General features: G+C 38.6%; 1 long non-coding RNA gene across 1 annotated transcript in view; it reads right to left on the reverse strand.

Annotated features, from left to right (window-relative positions):
- The window catches only part of LOC115271227, a 75378-nt gene extending 61049 nt beyond the window's left edge, over positions 1-14329 (reverse strand). The window contains exon 1 of the long non-coding RNA XR_003899832.1: positions 14289-14329. This is a non-coding gene — a long non-coding RNA (uncharacterized LOC115271227). The remainder of the gene's footprint in view (positions 1-14288) is intronic.
- Between the last annotated feature and the right edge of the window lie 868 nt (positions 14330-15197).

Below are 15197 nucleotides of genomic sequence, written 5' to 3' on the forward strand. Positions count from 1 at the left end.
CCCACTAAAGCCCATGAAAGCTTATGCCCAAATAAATTTGTTAGTCTCTAAGGTGCCACAAGACTCCTCATTGTTTTTGCTGATACAGACTAACATGGTTACCACTCTGAAATATTTCCATTGTGCCTCTACAATTTCCCCTCTGCAAATGTAAATGAAGTCAGATTTTTGTGTGTCAGGACCACTTGCTACACCCATGATACACCAGCACGCTTGAAAAACTATTCTGATATCACACACTTTTAAAAAAGTATTTAACTGTAATTCAGCAGCCTAATTACATGTATTTCTAGCATTTATTTTTAAATATTTTAGTTCTCTCTCATGGCATTTTTTTAAGTGTACCTTCTTGGTATGTTCGAAAATGTTGACTGGTGGGGATAGTTACCCTGGGATCTATGACATCCATATTTTTTTTTATTTCCTTATCATCAAGTTAATTTATTTTGGCTATATCCTGTAATTGATTTGTAAAATTTGCAAAATTTTCATTACTTTGACTTATTCCAGTATGATAAAACCTAATTTAAATACAGATAAAAACTTTACTTCTCTTCTTTCCCCCAGCCACCATGTCTCTGCTCTGTCCTCAAAATATTTAATTTACTTTAACATGGGAATTTTTCTTAAAGTTACCTATGGGTCAATCATTTGCTTTTCCATATGCCATCCCATAAAGTCCTGCTCCCAATTCCATTCACATTCCGTTTTTAATGCTGATACTTATCAAGAGTATAATGTTTATATTTACCAAGGTGTGAAAGTGGAGTGGGATAAAAAAAAATTGGGGGAGGGAGTAAAAATGGACGTGCATGGAATATGTGGGTTGCGGTTTGCTGAGCTTTAGGGGAATGACTATTATTTGGTTTTATTTAAAAATTTTGAAAGGTGGTCTATCTAAAGTTCAAAGTTTGTGGTTTGTAATTCTTGGGCTAGAAAGAAAAGGGGGGGAAATAAAACAAAAAGATTCTTAGAGTTACATTTCAAAAAGAGAATTTTTTCTTCTTCTTTGACAAATTCATTAATCTTTGGGGGGTGGGGAATAATGGAAAATTTAATGCTCAGTGAAGAGTTAACGTATTCAATTTAGGAAGTAAATCCAATCATTTAAAATGTGAAAGAAAAGGATTTTAGTCCTGCTTGAAGTGCAAATGTCAGTACAGCCTTAATTCTGGAGTCACTGACAACATCTCCATAATACTGTCATTACTCTGACATGCATAATTAGTACAAGCATACACCTAAGTCTATTGATTAACTTATTTTGCGACTCAAAGTAATATCTCTGACCTTCACCACTGGAAGATTAATTAATATGCCTCTAATTCAATCTTTTGTATCAATCTTTTGCTTGTAGACTGTTCATGTCATTATTTTCATATGATTTCTCCATGAGAAAATGGAGCCCTCCCCCATCCTGACTGGGACCTTTACATTCTACTGTAATATAAATAATAATATACTTAACAATACAAAATGTGAGTAGTATGTACTTACAGGAGTAGTAGGTCTACCCACATAAATACCATTCAATGGGTGAATTTCACCCCTGTACAGAATAGTGCTCAAATAGTGCTTAGGCTAGCTGTCTGCAGACCAGGCCCTGGCATATATATATATATATATATATATACACACACACACACACACACACACACACATACAGAGAGAGAACGCACATGTTTTGGAGAAAGTTGGAGTCTAAATAGAGAGGACACAAAGTAAAGTATTATTAACCCCCTTGGGGATGGAGATCCGTGGTACAGACACACTTGTCTACACAGCAAAAGAAGATAGGTGGCAGCAAGTGTCAGAGCCAGGGTCAATTTACTCGGGCTTGCAGAGCTCAGGCTTCAGGACTAAAATAACAGTGTGGATGTTCAGGTTTGGCTGGAACTCAGGTTCTGAAACCCAGCCTGAGCCTGAATGTCTACACTGCTATGTTTAGCACCACAGCGCAAGCTCCATGAACCTGAGGCAGTTGACTCGGCTCTGACACTTGCTGCAGCTTTTTTTTTTTTTTCTTTTTCGCTCTGTAAATGTACCCTAAGTGGCTTGCCCAAAGTCACAAAAGAAGCTGTATGTCTAGGAATTGATCTCAGATCCCTTGAATGCTTGTCTGGTTATGTAACCAGACAACCCATGCTACCTATGAAGGCCAGCTTTCCACAGTCACTCATATCCATTGTGGGTAAAGGTTGCAGGCCACAATTGATTATTTACACAAATAAGACCTGCTCAGCATAGATGTAGGCTGCAGAATTAGAACCTTGATGACATTTATGTGGGACAGATGATTTTCAAGGTTTTTCTATTAGACTTGTGAAGCTCCTGTTACTGTCAGCTAGGAGATGCTTATATCAAGGGCGACATATGACCCTTTTCTTCTTACTCTTCGTAGTGAAGATGATTATAATGTAGGAGCAATTTGTTCTCAAAGTTTCAATTAGTCTTTTAGGGGAAATACACTGATACTTCCTGTGTCACAGTTAATACCAAAGTCATGGAGCCTCTTCATATTAACAAAGACATCAAACAACAACCTGCAAAGTGCTGTCTTTAGAAAATTAATTATTTGATGATCTGTTAAACTGAATGTTTCATAAAAATATATGTATTTACTTATTTATAGGATGAGGCAAAAGCATTAGGATGAAAATAAATCAACATTTCAGCTATACTACCAATTCTCAAAATTCATATCATCTTACACAATCATCAGCCATTCTGCAAGAAATTGATTTTACATTCTAAAGGATTCCTGTAAGTGAAAAAATCTGTATAAGTGTGTGTGTGTATATTTACAGAGAGAAAATTATTCCATTACATTTGTTGTTAATATGGATACAAATAGTTTTCATAAATATTAGTCAGTTTTACAAATAAGTAAAATTACATTTAAAATCTGTATAAGAAAATTTCTCTTGAATGTTCAAAATATAATCTATAATTATAATGCATACTAATTCTGTGTCTGCATGAGACTTTTCTAACTAACATGCTGACTCTCAAAGGCCTAAAGTAAATTTAGTGTTTTGTTTCCTTCCCACCTCCCTCCCCCCAATATTTTTTTTTAATTTTATTTCCTCAGTTTTATCATAACATTTTAGAAACATTCTGTTCTAAAAAATAGATAACACTATGGTAGCAATGAACAATCTGGAACAGATAGCGTATCAGGTAAGGACGTAATACTGATCCACAATATTTCTGATTCCTGGCTGATGTTAGAATGGTAAAGTGTTGGTGTTTGAGGAAAAAAATACATGCTTGCAAGTGATGTAAAAGAAAGTTAAAGGAAAACTGAATTTTATAATGTAGGAACAAAATTTCCAACCTGGACTGTCCAAAGTTAAACACCCAAATCCTTATGTAGGCACCAAAAGAAAGGTGTCCTCAATTTCAGAGGTGCGGAACACTCCAAACTATGAAGGTAATAGGTGTTGTGGGTGCTCATTAACTCTGAAAATTCAAACTAGTTATTTAGCTGTGTAATGAGGTGGCTTGCCCATTAAGGGCTGGGGCTAGCCAACCTTCAGTACAGAATGAGCCACACCTAGGAGAGATCAGGATGATTGCAGCCTGCTACTGCTCTTTATATGGCAATGCTCAGAGATTAGAGCCTGCTGCAAGTGAGCAGGATCTAGCAGAAAGTCCTGAGAGTTAGGACTGAGTCTCCAACCAGTAGGGCCTGGGAGTGGCCTGCCAAAGCAGGAAAGGTCCCAGGTAGGAAGGCCTGGGAGGAGGAAGAAAATCCGTTATTTGTGTGAACTTTTGGGTGGACTTGAAAACTATTTTGAATGTTTGTTAATTTAATAAAGCACAACCCAAGAAGGGATGGGAATGGATAACAGTGCCTTTTGAGTTTCTTGAATAGTCCAAGAGGGAAAACTCTGTGGCTTGACCTAGGCCACAAGGGAGTGCATGAGAGGCTGTTGGCCCAGTTACAATGTGCCTAAAGGGTTTTGTTACTTAAATTTAGGCACCAGATTTGTAAATTTTCCACTTGATTTCCACACATTAAGACACAAGAGAGCAACCTTTACTCATGTGAGTAAATCTTACTTAATAAAATAACCCCATTGAAGTAAATGGAACTACTTGTGTATGCATAGGTGCCATGGAGCACCCACAGGGAAAAATTAGCAGGTGCTCCGCACCCACTGGCAGCCAAGCTCCCCCCTCCTTGCGTCCTTCTCTCCCCCAAGCATGCCGCGTCCCCGCTCCTTCCTCTCCCTCCCAGTGCTTCCCGCCCCCCTGCCGCCTAACAGCTGTTTGGCAGCGCTTAGGACTTTCCGGGAGGAAGGGAGAGGAGCGAGGATGCAGCGGACTCAGGGGAGGAGGTGGAGAAGAGGTGGGGCAGGGGCGGGGACTTGGGGGAAGGGGGTGGAATGGAGGCAGGAAGGGGCAGGGGCTTTGAGGAAGGGGTGGAATGGGGGCGGGGCAAGGGCAGTGCAGGGGCAGGAAGAAGTAGGGTCAGGGGGTCAAGCAACCACCGGGCAAAGGGGAAGTCAGCACCTGTGTGTGTTTGTATGGATTACTAGTGTAAGTTTAACACCGGCAGACACTGGTTGTCACGGGCAGGATCGAATCTGGGACCTCTGAAGCTAAATGCATGAGCCTCTACTGCAGGGATCGGCAACCTTTGGCCCGTGGCCCGCGGCCCGCGCTGCTTCTCGCATCCCCCATTGGCCTGGAGTGGCAAACGCAACCAGTGGGAGCCATGATCAGCCGAACCTGTGGACGCGGCAGGTAAACAAATCGGCCTGGCCCGCCAGGGGGCTTACCCTGGCGGGTCACCTGCCAAAGGTTGCCAATCCCTGCTCTACTGCATGAGCTAAAAGCCACATGGCCCTTAGCTAAGGCTGTAGCAGACTCATTAATCTCTAAGTAGTCTTGGTGCCACTAGCGGGGACAGAGCACCACACCCAGAAGGTGTGTGGGTTATGTAAGGACTACAGCACAGGACCCTTCATAGTTTTAAAAGCACCATGGAGCCCTAAATCTATACAAAAATGTAGCACTAAAATTTTAAAGGTGCATTGCAAGCGCTTAAGGAAGTCTGAAATAACTCTCTGATAAGATTCCTAAAAGAAAAAGAAGTCTACGGCCATTGTTTAAAATCTTAATTAGCACTGCGTGTGAAGTGAAATGGGAGATAATTACAACCTCCTTAAAAGCCTGAGAAATTTGAGTTACTGTCTCTTTGCCAGAGTGAGCAACATCATAACTACCATAAGCACAGCTTTGAAATAGGTGTGTGTGCAGGGCTTAATATCTGTATTTGTGCCTCAAATAATTTGTTTGTTTTACATTTAACATTTGTCATGTTTTATTTTTTTATTGCCACAGGGAGACAGTGCACACATGTTGCATGCTATAAAGAAAACAGAGCTGTTTAGGAATTTTTCAAAATGGCTTTTCTTCAGAAAAGTTTCCTCAGGTCAAGGGTGGAACTTCTGGTCAAAATGAGAGTGAGTGAGAGAGTCCCCAGAACAGCCTGGTGGTTAGGGCAATCAACTGGGAGGCCCAAAGCAAGGATGTGAACCTGTTGTTCCCTATATCCCCGTTATGTGACATACCCACCAGGTTATTCTGGGGTTGGTGTTTGTCCATGTCTCCTGTTGGGAGTGTTCCACTTTGCATAAATAATTAAATATTCATTGGGAAAGAGAGAGACTGACTAACTCTGCAGCTGGCTGGTTATGGCAGTCACCTGGAATGTGGGGATCAGGCAGAACAAGGACTTGTACCTGGGTCACCTACATCCCAGCTAGCGCCATAACAACTGGGCTATTGACTAGTCTTGGGAGGATGGCTCTCCTTCCCCCCTCGACCCTAAAGTAGAATGGGAAAAGTTTTGGAATCTCACAAACTTTCATGGGACAGGAAAACTGTCTCTGACCCAGATCTAAATGAAATGCAACACACAGCACTTTAGCATCTTTCCCACAGAAGGAAATATATTTTAGACATATCTGCCAGTTTGACAATCCTCCGCACATGCATGAGCATGCATGCATGTATACGTACACACTCAGAATAAGTGGTAGTTAGTTATCAAAAAGCATAACCACAGCGTGACTACAGTCAGACTATTATGAAGTGTAACCATAATAATAACGTGAAAGCAACAGGGATCAGAAATGAATAGAATTTTCAAGCAAAAATTAAATAAAACTGCATCAAAAATACAACTACACTGTATTAAAAAAATCTAGTGTTTAGCAATATTTGCAAAATGTTGTTCCTTTAAATTTTAGTCCCTGTAACCCTTAGCTTATTTTGAGTGACAAAAGAAAGCTACCAAGAGTTTTAAAATGCTCTGGATCCAATCCAGCACACTATAGCTGTGGACCTCAGACACATCTCTTGAGAGGCAATGACTGCTGGCTCCAAGGCAAGATAATCCAGACTGAAGAAATATCAGCCTGCTCTAGAAGACGCAAAACTCCCAAACAAAATGATGTGTTAGGAAGTTGTGATCCTGCAGGTAGGAGGGACAAAATCTCCCCCCTCTTTCTCTTCTCTGCCACTTCCTATGTTTACTGTCCCAACCATACACACGCAGACTAATGAGCCCGTGCACTGCCTGCAAAAGTGGGACTGAAGAGCAACAGAGGAAGATAGCTGAAATAAAATCCATCAGTTTAACAATGACAAGAATAAGCTGAGCAATAAAGAAATATAAAACAAAATAGGCACAAACTGTGTGCTTTTAGCCCTTTCATTATGTTCTCCCCCTGAGCATTTGTCACTTTTTCCGTTCTCCGTTGGGTCCTCTCCTTCCCGAGCAAACACATTATCAGTTACAGTACATGTGAAATATTCGCTGTAAGCTTCTTGGGGCAAAAGTTATTTTCTTATTTTATTGTATAGATCATGCACATATGAAGGTACAATGCAACCAGTAATAACAATAACCCCCATTGCTCCAGGAGTGACTGCATTAAGGGTGGAGTTGAACATGTTCTGAACCAGCTGACGGGTTGGGACATCAATCTTTTAAAAACAAAAAACAGCTTAAAGTACTCAGAGTGGGAGGATAAGGCTCTTGCCTATTCCCATCATTAGTGTGCCGCAAAAGGCATTCTACCCTCCCCCACTCTCTGTAGCATTGTTAAGGGAGGTGGACTCCCCCTTCTGCACACACACACAGTGATTTTGGGGCTCTCTCCTCAATCATTTTTCCCGTCTCATGTTATGAAGTAAGCGTTTCTTCTTTGGATTTCATGCATCTTCCCCCCTCCCTGGAGTTAGCATTCAGAAATATCCTGATATTTTTGAGGATGTAGTCCTTTTAAAATTCATCTACTGATATTCAGTAAGCCAAGGAAGAACCTCTACATCCCTGTTTGAGAATATTAGGGGGTGGTCTGAGTATATTTGATGAATACTGGCAACCCCTACTCAAAACCTTATGGTAATCCAGTCTCCATATACTTAAGATATACCATAAATATATGAATCACTTGTTCTCTGTGAAGAAGTCTTTTTCTTGATTATACAACCATCATGAGTTAATAAAATCTCCAAACTTTACAACATATTGCTGTCTGAAGACAGAATTGGCACACAAACCTCTCTAATTTAACTTCTTAAATTTATTATAGCTAGCGGTGGTTCCAGCAAGCTAGTTTTACAAATAGATGGAAAATATTTTAACTCATTACTGTTAGCAAAGTTACCCGCACTTTTCTTTCTACAGTTCTATTTTCCTTGTTATTTGGGTAGCTGTTGTATTGCAACTGATCAGAAAACAAACCTGTCAATATTGAGCGTATTTTAAAATCTTCCCAGAGAGGTTTGGGAGACTACAAACATTGGTGAGAAATGTCTTTTGACCATAAGTTTGAGACAATTTAGGAACTATTGTTTGTTGTTGCTTCATATTATGAAAATTAAATGAGTGACTTTATGAATCTCTAAGAAAGCCAGAGTAAAAGTGTATTAAGGGATACATTAATAAAATATTTTTGAAGATATTAATTTAATCTACAAAATATGGGATCTGATATATTTAGATTAAATTTTCTTTTAGATATTGAAATCTACTCAAAGCTAAGCATATGTTCCTCCTCTGAACATATGACAGATTTTTTGTGCAATACATATTTTAAGGTATTCTAAAACAATAAACAAGTTAGTATCTTTTCTACTTATACATGCTGAAACAATGCCAAAGCCACAAAAGTTATGGTTGCATATCACTAATATGAGGCTTGTATTTCACTTTCTTCTGCTCACATAATTGTTATTGCATGCTGCTGTATTGTTGAATATAGAAATAAAATTTTTAGATGCACAGTGTCCTATTGTTAGAAAATTCATGCCAAATCTCTATATAAATAATTGTAAAAGTCTGCACTCCTGTAAATCAGTAAGGTATTTCCCCCTTATCAGTGGTTCAGTCTATTTCAGGTGACCAATCATTATAAATTTCATTTGACGTTTGCTCTAGGTAACAACAGAATATGGGATGAGGAGCTGTAGATATAGTAAGGGAATATATAATTACCTCTGATACCTGTAAGCTATTGGGACTCGAATAGTGAAGATATCAGATGGCAATTTTTTTCTCCCCAAACATGTTAATAGATTGACAAAAATAAAATTTCCAGTCTGATTTCAACACAATGAGAAGAAAACCAGTAACCATACTTTTAAAGACAACATTTAGTGATCTTTATATATGCAACTATTGTTAAATTTTACATACTGTACAACCAAGCCCAAGCTTTCAAAAACTATTATCTGGAATCCCAAAATCATGAGATTGCCTTAAAAATCATGAGATTTTAAAAATAATAAAATGTTTGGTTCCTTTTATTTGCCTTCTGGTTTTTGACTCTCAGGATTCACATTTTCAAGATTTTCTCTGCAAACATGAAGGCTAGACATTTTCATTTTAAACACTGAAAGCTGAGAGGCTCACTGAATCATGTGACTCCAAGAGCTGGGGCTTTAAGAAAAATACCAAATATTGCAAGACTCGTGATAAAACTGTGTGCGTTGGCAACACTGCTAAGGCCCTGATCCTGCAAAGAGCCTCTTGGGTTTGGTACGAGCCCTGCTGAAGTCAATTGGGCTCTGCCTGGACACAAGGGCCCATCTGTATGGTTTCGGTTATAGCTCTGGGGCCTAACTATGTTAACGGTTGAAACTGTGAACTTCATACACCCAGAATATAGATAGAATATTTTAAAATATGCTATTTGATTAGTTAATTGGAGGCTCTGTGAGATGGCTATATTTGTGTAAGTCTATGGGTGCAGTACACAGAGTAGATCAGGGATCGGCAATGTTTGGCAGTGGGAGCCGCGATCGGCTGAACGTGCAGAAGTGGCAAGTAAACAAACTGGCCTGGCCCGCCAGGAGGCTTACCCTGGCGGGCCGCATGACAAACATTGCTGATCCTGCAGTAGATGCTGACTACATATCTCACACATTCAGAAGAAAATCATTGTAATGTTTATATTTCATTTTTAATATGTCTCAATAATTTAAAATTGGTTAAAAAAAGGGGAAAAGCCCAGTTAGTGACACCAAAGTACTACATGGAAGACACGGGTTCAATTTTTAACGTGGGATCTTAAAATGGACTGTTCTCCATATCAGCTAATCAGGGCAGAATTCCCATCTCTGATCTGCACTGTGGACACCTGTTAAATATTCTGCCTTTGGTCCACATATGAAGCTCCCACTGCTACCAATGAGAGTTCTGCATACAGCAAAAAGGGTGGAGTGCTCGATCTTGCACCATTGAAATCAATGGGAGTTTTGCTCTTGAATTGTATGGGAGCAGGATCAGACCCAGAATATGCAAAAAGAATGTGCACTGCAGATAAAAGATCCATAGAGGAGATGACAGGGGGAGAACTGTGACCATAGTCTCCAGAGGGAAAAGGCTGATATATATTGTATCACTCTGAAGAACTTCACAGCAGCCAGTTTGGAATAGCAAGAATCTTGGAGAATTGTCTCATCCCTCTGAGCCACAGCATATGCGCAGGGAGGTAACTGCTATTATTACATGGGTAGGAAAAATGGGATAAAAATAGAAGTGAGTCTAAAATCATTAATTGAGTAAAAGCAATGTGGGTGAAATCCTGACCTCTGTTGAAGCCAATAGCAAAAATCCCATTGACTTCAATGGGGCCAGGATTCCTTCCTGTGATTCCATTTGGATATATCTAATATCCTGAGTCACTGTGTCAGAAGTAGGAGAGAAACACCCAGTGAGTATAAGTCCTTAGTCATGGCCAGATCCATGAGGTTATCTCCTTACAGTCAGATGTCTGAGCACCTTTCACAGTCCTGTCCCCCAAGCCAAAAGAGAAAGAATCCTTCTAACACATTGCTTTATATAGTGTTATTGACAAAATTTGTGTGTCCCCATGCATTCATCACTGGTTAAGAAAGATGGCACAGAAGACTAATTATTTACTGCAAGGAATGGGCAACTAGGTTTTTGAAGTAAATTATTGCCATAATTAAAAATCTTTTAAAAATGAATAAAACTGATTCATTTCAGTCAGGACACTGAATACCAAGTTGTATTCTGTATAAACACATAGGTTATGGAATTCTGACTAAAAGCTGGGTGAATAATTCATAATGAATCATTTATTTGACAATCTTCATTTTTTCCCCCTTCTGTTTACAGATTATCCAAAGGCAGATTGTGATTTTCTCAAATTTAATCATTCTGGATAAAATTCACCCCTGTGCATAGGAGCAGAACAAGATTTTATGCTACTTAAGCCTTTAAAATAAGAACATAGGAATCACCAGACTGAATCAGAACCAAGGTCCATCTAGTCCAGTATCCTATCTCTGACAGTAGTCGGAATTAGATGTGTCAGAAGAGACTTACGTTCTGCATAGGTCTCGTGCTAGCTCTCTGCACAGAAGTGAATTTTGCTGTGGCTTGAGCAATTCTTGGTTTGCAACATATTTGTGAGCAGTTCACTGAGTGTATTCCATATTTGAACTGCCAGGATAATCCGTTACATCACATGGCATTGCTTCTGTTTCCTCACTGGATGAACACAACTCTTATAAGTAGGTTTCTTGTGTGAAAATTGAGCATAAAATGTTTATTTTCCAATAATGGTCTAAAAAATGTGATTAACTTACCCTGTTTCTGTCATTAAACTCAGTAGCTAAAATAGTCACAGGATGCCATCCTGAGGGGGAGGGGTGAAACAAATTTGTTTACAAATTCAGACTGTTAAAATGAATTTATTTATAAATACAAGGGATTTTATACCACTGTTGACACAGCTGTACCTCTGACAGATATTTTAAGTATGTTTTTCCAAAATAGATAATTGAAGCTTTCACTATTCCACTTAGTCCCCAGATTCACTCCTCATAATGAAGATAAAGTGTATCCAGCACTAGTATAGCAATGGATAAAAAGCAGATTTAAAAAATGACTATTTCATATTTTCAAACAGATCTCTGAATCTGAGACTGCAAATTGTACATGTGCATCCATACACAGATTGCATGTTATAGATCAGTGATACTCAGACCTCAGTGGTTCAGGAGCCAAATTAGCAATCACAATGACCTAAAAGAGCCACAGTAGTGTGAATTTATTGTTTCATTTACTCTCTCTCTTTCTATATATATATATATAGAGAGAGAGAGAGAGAGAGAGATATCAGGATGCTCTTACTATGTTATTTACTATATATATATATATATATATAGTAAATAACATAGCAAAAGCATCCCGATTGGTTAATAACTTAGACTGATGAATAATTAAATCACACAGTGTTTTGATATCATGTGCTGAAAAAGCCACAGGAGAGACATTAAAGAGCCACTTGCGGCTCGCAAGCCTCAATAGGAGTATCAATGTTCTAGATAAAGCACACATTTTTACCTGTGTTCACATATAGAACTGGATATATGGGACACTCATAACAGTTTAGAAGTCTGTAAAAATATGTTCCTCAAAATGTAACATTCGGGTTTTTTTTAAAGAGGTAATTCCTGAATATCCATATTTGTAGAAAACTCTACTTCATTGTTATCCTGTATTGTGGTAGCAAGCAGAGGTCTCAATCAGCACTGGTGCCCTATTGTGCAACATGTTGTACAAACACATACAAAAGAATGGCGCTTGGCCCGAAGAGCTCCATAACCTGTACTGAATTGTGCTATTGTCTACTTGCTAATTATCATTCAAATTATTTATTTAAAGTATGCAGCAGATACATAGGAATCCCATGTATTCATTACAATGTGAAAACTATATACAAAACATATTGATCTCTTCCTGCCTATGCTACAGTAGTATTTATGGTAGCTGTTGGGTTTTGCTGCTTCCTGCTAAGGCCACAGACACTGAAGCTCTAAGAATGTACCTTCTTCTGGGACTCTCTGCGCATCTTATAGTCTAAACAGGCAGACAGTGCAAGTGCTTTGGGTTCAGGCACATGTTCTTAAAAAAGTGATTTGTTTGACTGACATGTTTTGCTTAGCAATTGGAGACATCTTTATGTAAGAGGAGTCAGATTGGAACTTGAATAAAGTTTTCTTTTTTCCAGAGCTATGAAAGTGATATCATTAATGATATTTGTTAACTGTTGATACTTTGTTTGAGGATGTACAAGACAGAAATAAAGGCATGGAGCAAGATTTTCAGACATAACTAGTGATTTTGGGTGCCCAACTTGAGGAACCTTGAAGGAGCCTGATTTTCAAAAAGTGCTGAGCCTCTACCTATGGAAAATCAGGCCTTTCCACCCAACCTATGAAAATTAGGTCCTTTCAAGGTGTCTCAAGTTGGGCACTCAAAGTCACTTGTCACTTTCCTAAATATTGGCCTCATTTCCTATCAGTGAGAGATTACAATCTGAAACACAAACAAAAACATTGCAGGAGAGACGAGAAGATGGTGACAACTGAGCTCTTGTTATTCAAAGAAAGAAACTGGAATGGTAACAGTGGGTGGGTTTGCACTGTGAAAGAAGAGAGTGTTTGGAGAGACTTCAATGAAAGGCGGTTTACCCTTGGAGTACTGGGTTGGGAGGATGTTCTAGGTGTTGATGGCATCATGGAAGAAAGCACGAAGAAGAGAGTGAGAGAACTAAGGGAGGGATGAGGCTAACATTACTGGTGAAGTAGGATACAATATGAAACAAGAGAAGCGATAGAACTAGGAGAATCTACATTAATTTGACTTCTCTTGTTTTGCCTGTCTGTAGTCATTTTAGCTGTCTTTATGACCTGTTCTAATGTCCATTGAAATGGATGGAAAGGCTGCTATTGATTCAATGGGCTTTGGATCAATCCCTATATGCATTCTGGAAGTAAAAATAGTCTGTGAAAAAATATCTGTCTGTCCACTCATTTCTCTCCCAACAAACAAGTAACCTGCTTGAGATGTCCAGTATTTTCTTGTGCTCTCAGAAGTTGAGGCAACATAAAAGTGACGGGACTTGCCAGCTACAGAAGGCAGGATTAAAACTATACTGCATGCATGCAATATGGTGCAAGTACATCACGAATACACACAACAATGGAAATCAAGTAATGAAAATCCTTTGCTGAAGCCAGAATCATTTAATACAACAGTGACTAGGCAAGCAGGAATTCAAGAGGTAAAAACTCTGAGCTCCAATATGAATCAACCTACCACTATAGGCCAACTAAAAGAGACTTAAGGAGTCGATGTTCTGCCCTGAGTGATTGCTACCTGGTTGCTTTTCACAACAAACAAAGCAATTAATTTTAAATATTGATTTCAATTTAACAAATCTGTATTTATTATTTTGTAAAGACACTGCTGGTTGACCCTACCTCCCACAGTTGCTATGCCATCCCCATGGTATTGAAATACTGCCTGTGGACTGTCAACAGGTAATACTGCTTGAGATGCTGATACACGAGTAGGAAAAGGCAGATTGACAGCAGCCATCATGAATGGGAGAACTTACCAAGGTTTGAAAAGCTATAAATACTAATACAAACCGTGGGGGAAATGAGACAACAGGAGAGCATGAGGGAAGAGAAAATGAATCAAGAAAAAGAATAAATACATATAAGAAAATTGGGAAAATAAACTCTGCTCCCACCGGGGAAATATTTCTTGAGATGTTCATTTTTTTTTAACTGGAAACTGACAACATTGGCATTTTCAATATTTTTGCAATAGATTTGCTGATGTTTCTCTAAGAATACTATAGACGTTCCTTAGGAATTGGTCCCTAAAATCTTAAAAATATTTCCCATCAATAAACTAACTTCTTTATATATTTTTTTCTTACCTGTACAATTTATCATAGTGGGCAGACCTCTGAAGAATATACGATAACAAGCTGTAAAAGAAAAAAAAAGTGTATTAAAATATAATCCATCTCTCACTTCCATAATTCTAATAGTAAATTAATAAACAGCAACAAGAAGCTCCTATCATACAAATTTTGAACAGTAAAAATATACGAACCCTGGTATATCTTAAAATCCATCAAATGCCTTCCTCACTAGAAGTTAGGGCCCTGGATGACTGACAGGATTTATATTTACAACCACTACCACCACCATCCACAACCATTCATGATGTCCTATTGAGAAACTAATGATTGTAGTTACCAGTTGCCATGCTTATTCTTTTTGCTAAAATATATATAGCAGCAGCCCCTTTTATTTAAGTACAAAAAAGGCTCTAGAATAATTTTCCTTCTAACATTCCTAATATTCAGAGATTTTAACGTCTGCTCGAAAATGTAAAACTTAAAATAGTTTGATGCTTTTAGAAATATCGGTTTCTTCGCTCTCTCTCACACACACACGCACATTCTCTCTCTCTATATATATATATATGAAAACACAAGTACAGGTTGCAAAGTCAAGCACTCAAAAGTTAAGCTATGCCTGAAGTAAGGTTGCCCTCTGCAACCTTAAATTGGGCCCCTTATGGATATGTATTATAATACAGTCTTTAATTACATGATCACATGCTATTTTCCCCCACAGGATCCCTGCTCATTTAACGTACAGGATGGACAGTGCTCAATTAACAAGCAACCATTCAATATTTTGTTTTATCCATATTGTTCAATGTGCCACCATAGGCCTTATTTACAGCACACTATTCAAACCCTGAATTTCCTCACGGACTTTTCTTTCAGAATGTGTCACAAACACTATTTATCTTCACAAATCCCCTGTGAGAT

This window comes from Terrapene carolina, unplaced genomic scaffold, assembly GCF_002925995.2.
Source record: "Terrapene carolina triunguis isolate 2854851 unplaced genomic scaffold, T_m_triunguis-2.0 Scaffold38, whole genome shotgun sequence".
NCBI lineage: Eukaryota > Metazoa > Chordata > Testudines > Emydidae > Terrapene > Terrapene triunguis.